Genomic DNA, 11,046 nt, shown 5'->3' with positions numbered 1-11,046 from the left:
GATTGATGTTGAACACAATATTTATTTATTTATTTTTATTTACTTATTTATTTATTATTTTTACTATACCGGCTTTCATGACATGAATCACATCAAACCGGTTTACATTTAACAAAGTGTGCAAGGTAAGAGAGAACTCAAACAACTGGAACAAGAGCATTGTCAGGAGAGTGACAGTTACAATAAAACAGGGAAATAAATACCTGGGAGCTGGATGTCTCACCAGCGACCTGTACAATGGCATTGTCACTTCCTTTTTCCTGCTCGTTTATGCCTTTTCCCTATGCGTCCCACCCTCCCTCTGGCTCTTGCTATCACTTTTACAGTTTCACTATTTGTGTTTGGAGGGGGCTTTGGAGCCATGCATCACATGTTTGAGGGGGCACAGGGTGGGGTAAGTGGGGGGGGGGGGGAGAATGGTGGGATTTTCTTTTTCAGAAAGTTGGTGCCCCTGTGGAGATCACTGGATACGAGCAGGTAAGAACATAAGAACATGCGATACTGGGTCAGACCAAGGGTCCATCAAGCCCAGCATCCTGTTTCCAACAGTGGCCAATCCAGACCATAAGAACCTGGCAAGTACCCAAACACTAAGACTATTCCATCTTTCCGTTGCTAGTAATAGCAGTGGCTATTCTCTAAGTCAACTTAATTAATATCAGGTAATGGACTTCTCCTCCAATAACTTATCCAATCCTTTTTTAAACCCAGCTACACTAACTGCACTAACCACATCCTCTGGCAACAAATTCCAGAGTTTAATTGTGCGTTGAGTGAAAAAGAACTTTCTCCGATTAGTTTTAAATGTGCCCCATACTAACTTCATGGAGTGCCCCCTAGTCTTTCTATTATCCGAAAGAGTAAATAACCGATTCACATCTACCCGTTCTAGACCTCTCATGATTTTAAACACCTCTGTCTTATCCCCCCTCAGCCGTCTCTTCTCCAAGCTGAAAAGTCGTAACCTCTTTAAACTTTCCTCATAGGGGAGCTGTTCCTTTCCCTTTATCATTTTGATGTGACAAGTGCTGCTCCCTGTCATGCAGACACCCTGGGTTTGATTCTCAGGGTAGGATTCAGCTCCCTGGTCCAGCTGGGGGTAGGGATGCTGCAGTTGGCAGCGATCACAGGGCCCTGGAAGGAGAGAGAGAGGAATCGCTCAGCAGCGACACCTACTGGCCAGACTTCGGGTGCACATTAGGCAGGTTCTGCAGGGAGCTGTGGTTTGGGGACCTTTGGGGGAAGTCTGTCACCGTGATGGCTGGGCAGAGTTGGAAGAGGGGTATAAACCTAAATGAAAGCTCATGGAATCACAACCCAAGAAAGAAAATCAGAGGTTGGTTTGATTGTGCTGGAAGCCCAGAGGCGCAGGAGGCACCTGCAAGCTTGATAATGAAATGAGGAGGGGCATGTCAGGGTTTGTGATTTTTCAGGTTACAAGCTTTTCTCTCGGCCATGTAGGAGGGCATGCCTGCGCCTCCACATCCAGCAGAGCTGGGAGTGGCCCAGCCAGCAATGGCAAACTCATCCGAGCAGGCATGGACGGCTTGCAAAGCTCCTCCTGCTGCTGATGGGTCAGGCCTGAGAGGTGCAGGCAGGTGGATGTAGAGCACCACGATCACGGTCGTAGCCCAAGCAATTCCCCTCCCCACCATCCCCCACCACCTCATCGAGCCTGAGCCCAAAGCAGCAGCAGCGTCAGGCCCAATCCCACTCCCCAGAGAGCCAAGCTCGCTTCTCTCTCATTTTGTTCACGGTCATGTTGGCAGTGCTACCGTGGCCCTACTGGTAGGGGTAAAACTGTGCCACATAATCGCAGTCGACTTTTGTGTCTCCGCGAACCAATTGACAGGGGCCGTCTTCTCCCCACTTAACCGTGCAATTACGTCCCCGTTGCGCGGAGCAAGCTGAGCTGCAGGAACCCAGCAGAGATTATGGTGTAGAGATCATGCACCGAGAACAATTACCGTCCTCTTTACATCAGCCCAGCTCCAGTCCTCTCAGCCCTGCCAGCACAGTGTCCGCTTTCTGCGGGAAGCAACCGTGCCATCGGTAACAAAGCTGGCAAGCTCAGCGTCGTACCTGTCAAGGGCTGGGAACACGAAGAGCTTTCCTGCCGACAAGAGACCTCTCAACAACAAAAAAAAAATTCCTGGGGCATATCCTTGTGAAATGCTGCCGGCAACAGGCCAGCGCAACTCTCTGCCCTTGGTCCTGCGTGTACGCTGCGTTGGACGAGATGATTAATGTATCTCCGTCAAACACTGGGCAGAGGTCGAACAGGAAACCGTGCACATAGAAATTATCTATTGAAGTTCTTCTCGGGGGGAAAAAGCCGCTGATGCGAGCAGTCTCAAGTATCTTGTGCCGAGACCTTTTATCCGGCACTGATGTATAGTTATTTGGGGCAGCCCTGGAGCTGTTTATATGAAACTTGGTGTTACGTTTGCTAACCTCCAGTCCTCCGGTGTAAGGTTTGAATGATAGGTCACACATTATCCGTAGCAGGTCTGAAATTTCATACTTGAATTTCTTTAGAATCCTGGGGCAAAATACCATCAGGTCCCAGTGATTTGCTACGATTTGGTTTGTCTGTTTACCGTAGCACACCTTCCAGATTCACACTGATCTGATTCAGTTCTTCTGAAACATCAACTACAAAGAACGGTTCAAGTGTTTGGTTTTCCTGATGTGGCTGTCTCCTCCCCGAGCATTTCTTTTACCCCCTCCCATCTAATGGCTAGACTCCCTCACGTTTCCAGTTTTTAATGTATTTATTTATTTAATTGTTTTTATATACTGACATTCATTGGGGTATATCACATCGGTTCACATTATAACTATGTAATAGTAAGAGGAGGGTCTTACTATTTATACATTAAACAACTAGAAAAAGGTTTATATTAGCGTATTTGCCTCTTCGGAAAGCCTGTCCTCGAATTCTCTCTTGGAGTGCTTTATTAATAGTTAACGTCTAATTTGGCAGTGCTTATGTGCCTTCCTATTTTCCCCATTAGGTCCTGCTTACCATTTTTTTTTTTTTAAATAAGCCTTTTTGGCTCTGATGGCCTCTTCCACAGCAGCGTTTAGCCATGCTCTTCCTTTGACCCTTCCGAGATGGTGTTTTCAAACAGTCTCCATGGCTCATGCAGACTGATCATCACGGATTCAAAGCCCGCATAGGATCTAACCCCTCCCTCCCAAAGCAGCACACTCACCCTGTTCTCAGAAACGTCCCTCCAGGTAGGTAAGAAAAATGAAGACAGGATCTCGCACCACAGCAATCTCTTAGAGGACTGATGAACAGTTTATAAACTACCCCACCGCAAAGACTCAAAGCGAAAGATGTTTTCTTTCATCCATTTATCTCAGCTCTTGTGGTTGTTTTTTTTTTTTTTTCCTACTTTCCCTGGGAGGGGGCTGGGCACCCTGCACACAAGGGGCGATCAGGTTATAATATGCCAACGTAGAAAAGGACAATAGACCAAGAGGGAAATGCTCCACATCCAGTCTGCTCGGCAAGGTTTTCAGGGCTGCAAATGCTGTTCTGAGCAGGTTACCCAAAGGGTAAGAAAAAATAGTTGTTGTCATTGTAAAGAGATCTCTCCTCCCTGCTCTGCTCGCCAGTGTACACTTCTTGATCTCTAAGAAAGCCGTTTATAAACCTTTAATAATATGTGGGGGGGGGGGGGGGGGCAGTCCTGTCCCGTGTACTTTTCCAGGCTCTCGCTCTCTGGTCAGGAGCGAGATTCCCTCTGGCTTGGCTGGAATTTCTCCAGCATGCGCCAGTGAGAGGTGGAACTGACTCCCCCCCCCCACTGTCTCTCGGCAAACCCTACCGCTTGATCATTTTCAGATGCTACCCCTCTCCGACTTCTGAGGACTCCACCCTCCCCTCCCTTGACCCTGCTGTTGTTGGGAGCTTCTCTGTTTTACTTCTGTAAGGGACCAGTCTCGCTGACCACTGCTCGCTTGATGCATTTGGTGTCAAGTAAGCAGATAAAAATAGAAAGTACCTTGAAACTGGCCAGAGATGTGCATGCCGCCTCCCAGCACATGAAGCTCTGCTCTCGTCCGACCGATCTCCTGCCAGCATTTTCCAATAGCTCGGCAACAAGCGTTTGGAGAGTTCCAGTCCCGTCATCGGCTCCGTGCAACACAGACACCTGGGCAGGCTCATTTCACAGCTATGGAAACAAACACCGGTCATACAATCCAGCCTTCAGTTTATTTTAATATTCAGGAAAGGGCATTCTTAGCTCATTCTAGGCCGGCACGGTTTAGGGAGCACTGGGCTTGTGATGGGGGAAATCCCAGCGCACCAGCGTTAACTTTCTTCTGGCAGCTTGGTGCATCAGAGAGAGGGTTACTGGCTCCCAGAGATAGGAGGGCAAGCCCGGTGGCGATGTGCGGGGAGTTTCAGGACCGGGGCGCCAGCAGAGGTCTTCCGGGCCCAGTGCTCGTCCCCAGGCTCTTTAGGGCTGCTAGCAAAGCCCAAGGCTCAGCCGGGTGCTCTCGGGCTCCCACCCGTTCCCAGTCTGCCAGGAGCCCCTGCACCGTCCTCCTCAGCACGGGACCTCTCTCCCAAATCCCTCCCCACCCCTATTCTCTCCCTGTCAGATTCACCCAACTTTCTTGGCATGGGGCTGTCAAAGCAGAACATGGAAGAGTTAAACTAAAAAAATAAATAAATAATGCGTGAGGACAACAGTAAAATAAAGTTTACAGGCTAGAGAGAGGCCCGGAAGAAGGACCCGTTCAGGATTCTGGTGCTGGGCCCTATTGTCCCCGGTCAGATTGCGTTTCTGGCCCGGCCACAAGATACAGCACATGTCGCAGCTCTCACTGCTGTGGCTCCCAGGCTTATAAAAGCGTTTTACCTGCTCATTCTTTTGTGCAACGGCTGTGATTTGCTCTGCCAGCTTGGGAAACGTGTGTACTTCCTCTATCTTTGTGTTTTTCACAGGACCGGAGGAAATGCCATCTTTCTATTCCTTTGCTGTTGAGTTAGGTACAGACTCTGCCTTCTCAGGATTTCCAGTTCTGCTTTTGACTGACTGCATTTTTCCATTTCCGGTCTACAGTCACTTATTCTGTAGTTAGGTGAGGGTCTGGGTGTGTGACTAAGGCGAGCTACTCTGTTAAATGTGTTGGTTCTGGGTAGGGATCTATAGCAGTCCAGCTTTTTCTGTTTTCCCCAAAAGGAGGCGTATTGGTGTTGTAGGGCACATTGGCAGTGTTGCTGTTTCATAGTTGGGCTACGAGTCCTGAGAGTTAGCGCTGTTTCTGTATGGTAAGTCTGTTACATATGTGCCCCCGCCGCACCGGCCAGCTCTCCTGCGACTCAGCCGGCTTCACAGACTGCCTGGTAATGGAGGGAGTTTGTGTTACTGTTGAAGGGCAGAATATAAATCAAATCAAAATTATTGTATTTAATTCTTTTAAATTCCACCTTTCAGACACTTCAAAGAGGATTACATTCAGGTACTATAGGCATTTCTCTGCCCCCAGCGGGCTCACAATGCAGGTAAATAAATACTAAGTGACACCAGAATGTGTATAGAGCTGTGCTCTTAGGTTTACATACCCCTGGCAGAATTTCTAAGATGGTTAGCATTTTAAGAAAACATGAGCGATCAGACAAAACACGTGCGCCCCCAGGCACAACGTCCTGGCTGAAGAATGCAAATTCTCCTTCAATATTTTCTGCTAAGATGCTGCATTCATCCTGCCTAACTTCCCTGTGCCGCTGTAGCTCACCCCCCCTAAAACCAGCAGAGATCCACCTCCATGCTCCAGGGTAGGGATGCTGTGCTTCTCTTCATAGTGTTCATGGTTGTGACCATAAAGTTCAGTTTTGGTCTCATCACTCCACATTATTTTGTTCCAGAGGTTTTGAGGCTTTTCTTGCTGCTGTTTGGCGTGTGGCAAGCGGGATGTTTTGTGGCGCCGATGCAGCAATGGCTTTTTTTGGGCAATAAATATACAAATACGTCGATATGAATACTTTTCACTTTAGCGAAAATAGACCTTTTTATAAATCAACAATTTTAACCAAATAATTTTTTGTTATTAAGGACCGTCATACCACCCTGCGGATTCTGGCGTTACTATTTGAACTTGCAGTCTTTTCAAATAGTAACTCCAGTATCCACGGGGCGGTATGATGGTCCTTAATAAAAAAAAATTTATTTGGTTAAAATTGATTTATAAAAAGGTCTATTTTTGCTAAAGTGTAAAATATTTATATTGATGTATTTCTATATTATTTTCAAGCTCTCGTCAGTATTATTGCGACTACATATTGTGTGATTTAACTATTGTTTTTTCGGGCAATGCCACCATGCAGCTCCTTACCGTGCATGCTGAAACACCCATGCTTCTTTCAGAGAAGGCTGTATTTCAGTAGAAGTTGCTTGTGGGTTTTTCTTTGCAGCCAAATTTTCCTGTCTGAAATCTTTCTTGGTCTACCTGACCGTGGTTTGGTATTAACCGAACCCATAATTTTCCACTTCTTGATCAGAGTTTGAACAATACTGCTTGGCATTTTCAAATCTTTGGATATCTTTTTATATTCCTTTCTTGATTTATAAAGTTGAACTATTTTTGCTCGCACATCCTTTGACAGTTCTTTTGCTCTCCCACTGCTTCAGTAACTACCAAAGTCAGTGCAGCCCTGGATGACATGCACAAAGGTTTCTCAGGAGCTAAGAAACCCATTGACACTAATTATTATCAAACAAGGCAGAGGTGTGGATACCTACACTTCACTGCCATCTCAACCTGTGTGTTTCAACTTGAGTGTATATTATCAGCCCAAACATTCAAGGGTATGCAAACTTTTTAACAGGACCATTTTATTATTTCCCGTATTGCTATGGTTTGTTTTAATGATTGTGCTATTCTGTGATGCATAATAGTTTAAACTGAAACACTAACAATAACAGATGTGTTTTGTCTGATCACTCATGTTTTCTTTAAATGCAACACGTCTTACAAATTCTGCAGGGATGTCAATTTATGAACACAACTGTATTCTTTATGGCAAGGCTAGTATTAAGGGGGGAAGTATAGACAGTAACAGTAAGTAAAGGCATGTAAAGTCCAAATATCTATCTAGTCTGCAGGGTTGCAACTGCTGCTCCATATAGGTTACCCATATTCAGAAAAGTGTGTTTGCAGAATTGGAGGTGCAGGGTTTCTGCTGGAGATCTGGCGTTTTATGATGGACACCCTGACCTCACTCCCATCTAAGAGGATTGGTTGAATGATGCTATTGAATTATTTAAATAATAGTTTCAGTGGGGAGCTGTAACTGGCCAGGAAACTACAGTAAAAATGATCTGATGGCATCATTCAACCAGTTTTCTCATACGAGAGTGAGGCTGGGAACACTTTCATTAATCTCACACTATGCAGATAAGGCAGGGACCTTCCTTTTCAATTTTTATTTTTCCTGGTAATTTATCAGTGGGACAATTACTAGGAAAAAGGGGGAAAACCAACATGGATTTAGCCAAGGCAGGTCTTGCCTCACCAGTCTGCTACTTTTTTTTTTTTTTTTTGAAGGTGTAAATAAAGAAGTGGCTAAAGGTGAGCCGGGTGATGACAGTGTGTCTGGATTTCCAGAAAGTGTATGACAACCTCCCTCATGAGAGACTTCAGAGGAAAATAAAGAGTCATGGGATAGGGGGCAGTGTCCTATTGTGGACTGGTTAAACGATAAGAGACAAGAGTAGGGCTAAAAGGTAAATTATCCCAATGGAAAAAGGTGAATAGTGGAGTGCCCCAGGGTTCTGTTCTGGGACCTCAGCTTTTTAACATATTTATAAACAACCTGGAAATGGGAACAATGAGGTGATCAAATTTGCAGATGACACAAAATTATTCAAAATTAAACCACAAGAGGATTGTGAGAAATTACAAGAGGATATTGCAAAACTGGGAATGCAGATGGCAAATGAAATCTAATGTAGATAAGTGCAAGGTGATACATTTGGGGAAAAGAAACCCAAATTATAGCTACAAAATGCAAGGTTACACATTAGGAGTCACCACTCAGGAAAAGGACTATTGAAAATATGTGGAAATTCTGCTCAGTGTGCAGCAGCAGCAGCCAAGAAAGCAACCAGAATGCTTGGGATTATTAGGAAAAGAATGGAGAATAAAACAGAGAATATCATAATGCCTCTGTATCGCTCCATGGTTCAACCTCATCTTGAGTACTGTGTGCAGTTCTGGTAACCACATCTCAAAAAAGATATAACAGAATTAGAAAAGATACAAAGAAGGGAAATCAAAATGATAAAATATGGAACGATTCCCCTATCAGGAAAGGCTAAAGAGATTAGGACTCTTCAGCTTGAGAAGAGACAGCTCAGGGGAGATATGATAGAGGTCTATAAAATAATGGGCAGAGTGGAACGGGTAAATGCAAATCTGTTTACGCTTGGAAAAAGTACAATTTGCTAAGTAATACATTTAAAACAAACAGGAGAAAATATTTTTTTACTCAACGCATAATTAAGCTCTGGAATTTGTTGCCAGAGGATGTGGTGAAAGTTATTAGCATAGCTGCTTTTTTTTTTTTGTAATAAACTGTTTATTCACAGGGTAGCCATCAGTAAGAAAGAGGCACAGCCAGTACATAGTAAAAAAAAAAAAAAAAATTATACAAAGAAAGAGAACAGCCATAATACAGGCAGTACATCCATCACATCAAAACAACCCCGTCTTTTTAACATTAACAAAACCACTCCCAACCCCCCTCCCCCCACAAGGAAGAGAAGCAAGTAGCAAAAGAAAAACGTTGTGCAGAAATAAAGAAAATATGAAACGAAATCAGAGAACATGGGCAACAGTAAAAACCCCATTATCCCTAGGTCCAAATACAAGGCCGCACCCAAGGCTATAGTAGCAGAAAAACCAAAAGGGACAGTCCCAACCACTGAACGCCAGTGAAAAGGTATGTTCAAAGAGGAACCTGACAATGTGACAACTGCCACTGCCGATACCATTTCCAAGGTGCAAGCTAAGCGATCGTACTTAATTGCAGTTAATTTCTCCATATAGTACACCCAGTGAAGGCGCCTCAAAACACTATCAAACGGGGGCACATGGGCACTCCGCCAATCACGAGCTAGGACCCCCCCCCCCCCCCCGTAGGGCCATTAGAGCTGCCTTCACAAAGGAACATTGAGATTTAGGCAAAATATCCACAGGAAAATTCAAAAGCGCAATTTGAGGAGATAATGTTACTGGGGTGAGCAGCACCTCACTGAGCCAGCTCTCTAGCTGACGCCACAAGGGCCGGAGAGCAGGGCAAGACCACCACATATGAAAATAGTCGCCAATCTGTCCACAGTTTCTCCAGCATTGAGTACTTCTGCCAGAGAACATTTTAGCCAAGCATAGCTGCTTTTAAAAAAGGTCTGCATAAGTTTCTGGAGGAAAAGTCCATAAACCATTAAGGTACAGTTGCAGAAATCCACTGCTTATTCTTGGGATAAACAGCTTGGACTCTATCTACCCCTTGGGTTCCTGCCAGGTACTTGTGAGCTGGATTGGCCACTGTTGGAAACAGGATACTGGGCTTGATGGACCTTTGGTCTGACTCAGTGTGGCATGTTCTTATGTTCAGTGTTTATTACAACACAATCAAAAATGAGAGAAATCAGTGGAAAAAAAAAAGACTTGTTATTTTTCCACATAAATATCTTTTTTATTATTATAATAAACATTAATACATTCCCAGGAGAAATAAAAATAAAAACTGCAAAGATCCCTCAAAATAAAACGGAAACCCTGCATCTCCAGTTCTGCAAAGACACTCCCTGTCCACAGAATTAGAATACTTCCCCTTACTAATCGCCATGCAAAAAAATGAATATTCAAATTCTGGAGTCACTTCAACAACAGCCACACAAAGTTTCTCCACTATCAGGCTCTCCGAAGTTACAAAACCCAGAAAAAAAACAAAACATTTCCTCACTATCTTCTCACAATACTCTCCCCCCTCCCCAACTCTTACCCCAGGGTTCTGTCTCTCTCCCCCTATCAGGGCAGCTACCTTCTCCTCCAAATTAGCTCCTCCACCAGCTCCCTCACCCTCTCTCTCTACAGCTCTCACCTCCCATTCACTGTCTTTCCCCTGGACACCCCCCTATACACACACATCAGCTCTCTGCCCCTCCCCTTTTAGCTCTCTCCTCTCTGCACCTCTCTTCCCCCTACTCATGGTTTCTTTCACCATGCTCCCTTTCCCTACTATCACTGCAACTCTCTCCACTGATCTCTTCCTCACAGCTCTGTTCTCCCCCTCCCTCCTGCAACTCTCCCAACAGATCTTTTCCTCTGCACCCCCCTCCATTTCCCTCTCTCTTTTCATTCACAAACTCCTACTTTCCCTGCAGGTCTCTCTCCTCCATATTCTATTTCTCTTTTTCCTGCAGCTTCTTCCTCCCCAGTTTGCTCTCTCTTGCAATCTTCCATTCCCCTTCTGTCTGCAGCTCTCCCCCATGCCTCCCACGTCCCTGCAGCTCTTGAATCTGCCCTTTCCCTATAGTTATCCCCATCCTTTCACTAAAGTTCTCCCTCGCCATCCCTGCAGCTCTCTCTCCATCTCTCCCTTGCCTTGCTGCTCTCCTCCCCATTCTCCGGTTCTTTCCCCACTGCTTCTCGTCTCCATTCCACGGGTCCCCGCAGCTCTCTCACCGGCTCTCCACTTTTTTCCCCTTCCACCTCTTCCCCACTTTTCCTTCTCCCCCCCCCCATTCCCCTTCTCTCACCGGCTCTCCCCTGTTTTTCTCTTCTTTCCTCCTCTTCTCACCGGCACTCCCCCGCTTTTCTCCTCCCTCTCCCCCGGCTCTCCCCTGTTTTTCTCTTCTCTTTCCTCCTCTCCGGCTCTCCCCCGCTTCTCTCCTTCCTCTCCCCCGGCTCTCCCCTGTTTTTCTCTTCTCTTTCCTCCTCTCCAGCTCTCCCCCGCTTCTCTCCTTCCTCTCCCCATTTCCCCCGCTTCTCTCCTTCCTCTCCCCATTTCCCCCGGCT

At 45.6% G+C, this 11,046-nt stretch overlaps 1 long non-coding RNA gene across 1 annotated transcript in view; it reads right to left on the bottom strand.

Annotated features, from left to right (window-relative positions):
• Nucleotides 1-4,022: 4,022 nt before the first annotated feature.
• The window catches only part of LOC115082441, a 58,068-nt gene continuing 51,044 nt past the window's right edge, over nucleotides 4,023-11,046 (bottom strand). The window contains exon 4 of the long non-coding RNA XR_003854168.1: nucleotides 4,023-4,187. This is a non-coding gene — a long non-coding RNA (uncharacterized LOC115082441). The remainder of the gene's footprint in view (nucleotides 4,188-11,046) is intronic.

This window comes from Rhinatrema bivittatum, unplaced genomic scaffold, assembly GCF_901001135.1.
Source record: "Rhinatrema bivittatum unplaced genomic scaffold, aRhiBiv1.1, whole genome shotgun sequence".
Taxonomy (NCBI): Eukaryota; Metazoa; Chordata; class Amphibia; order Gymnophiona; family Rhinatrematidae; genus Rhinatrema; species Rhinatrema bivittatum.
This window is presented reverse-complemented; position numbering and strand designations above follow the sequence as displayed.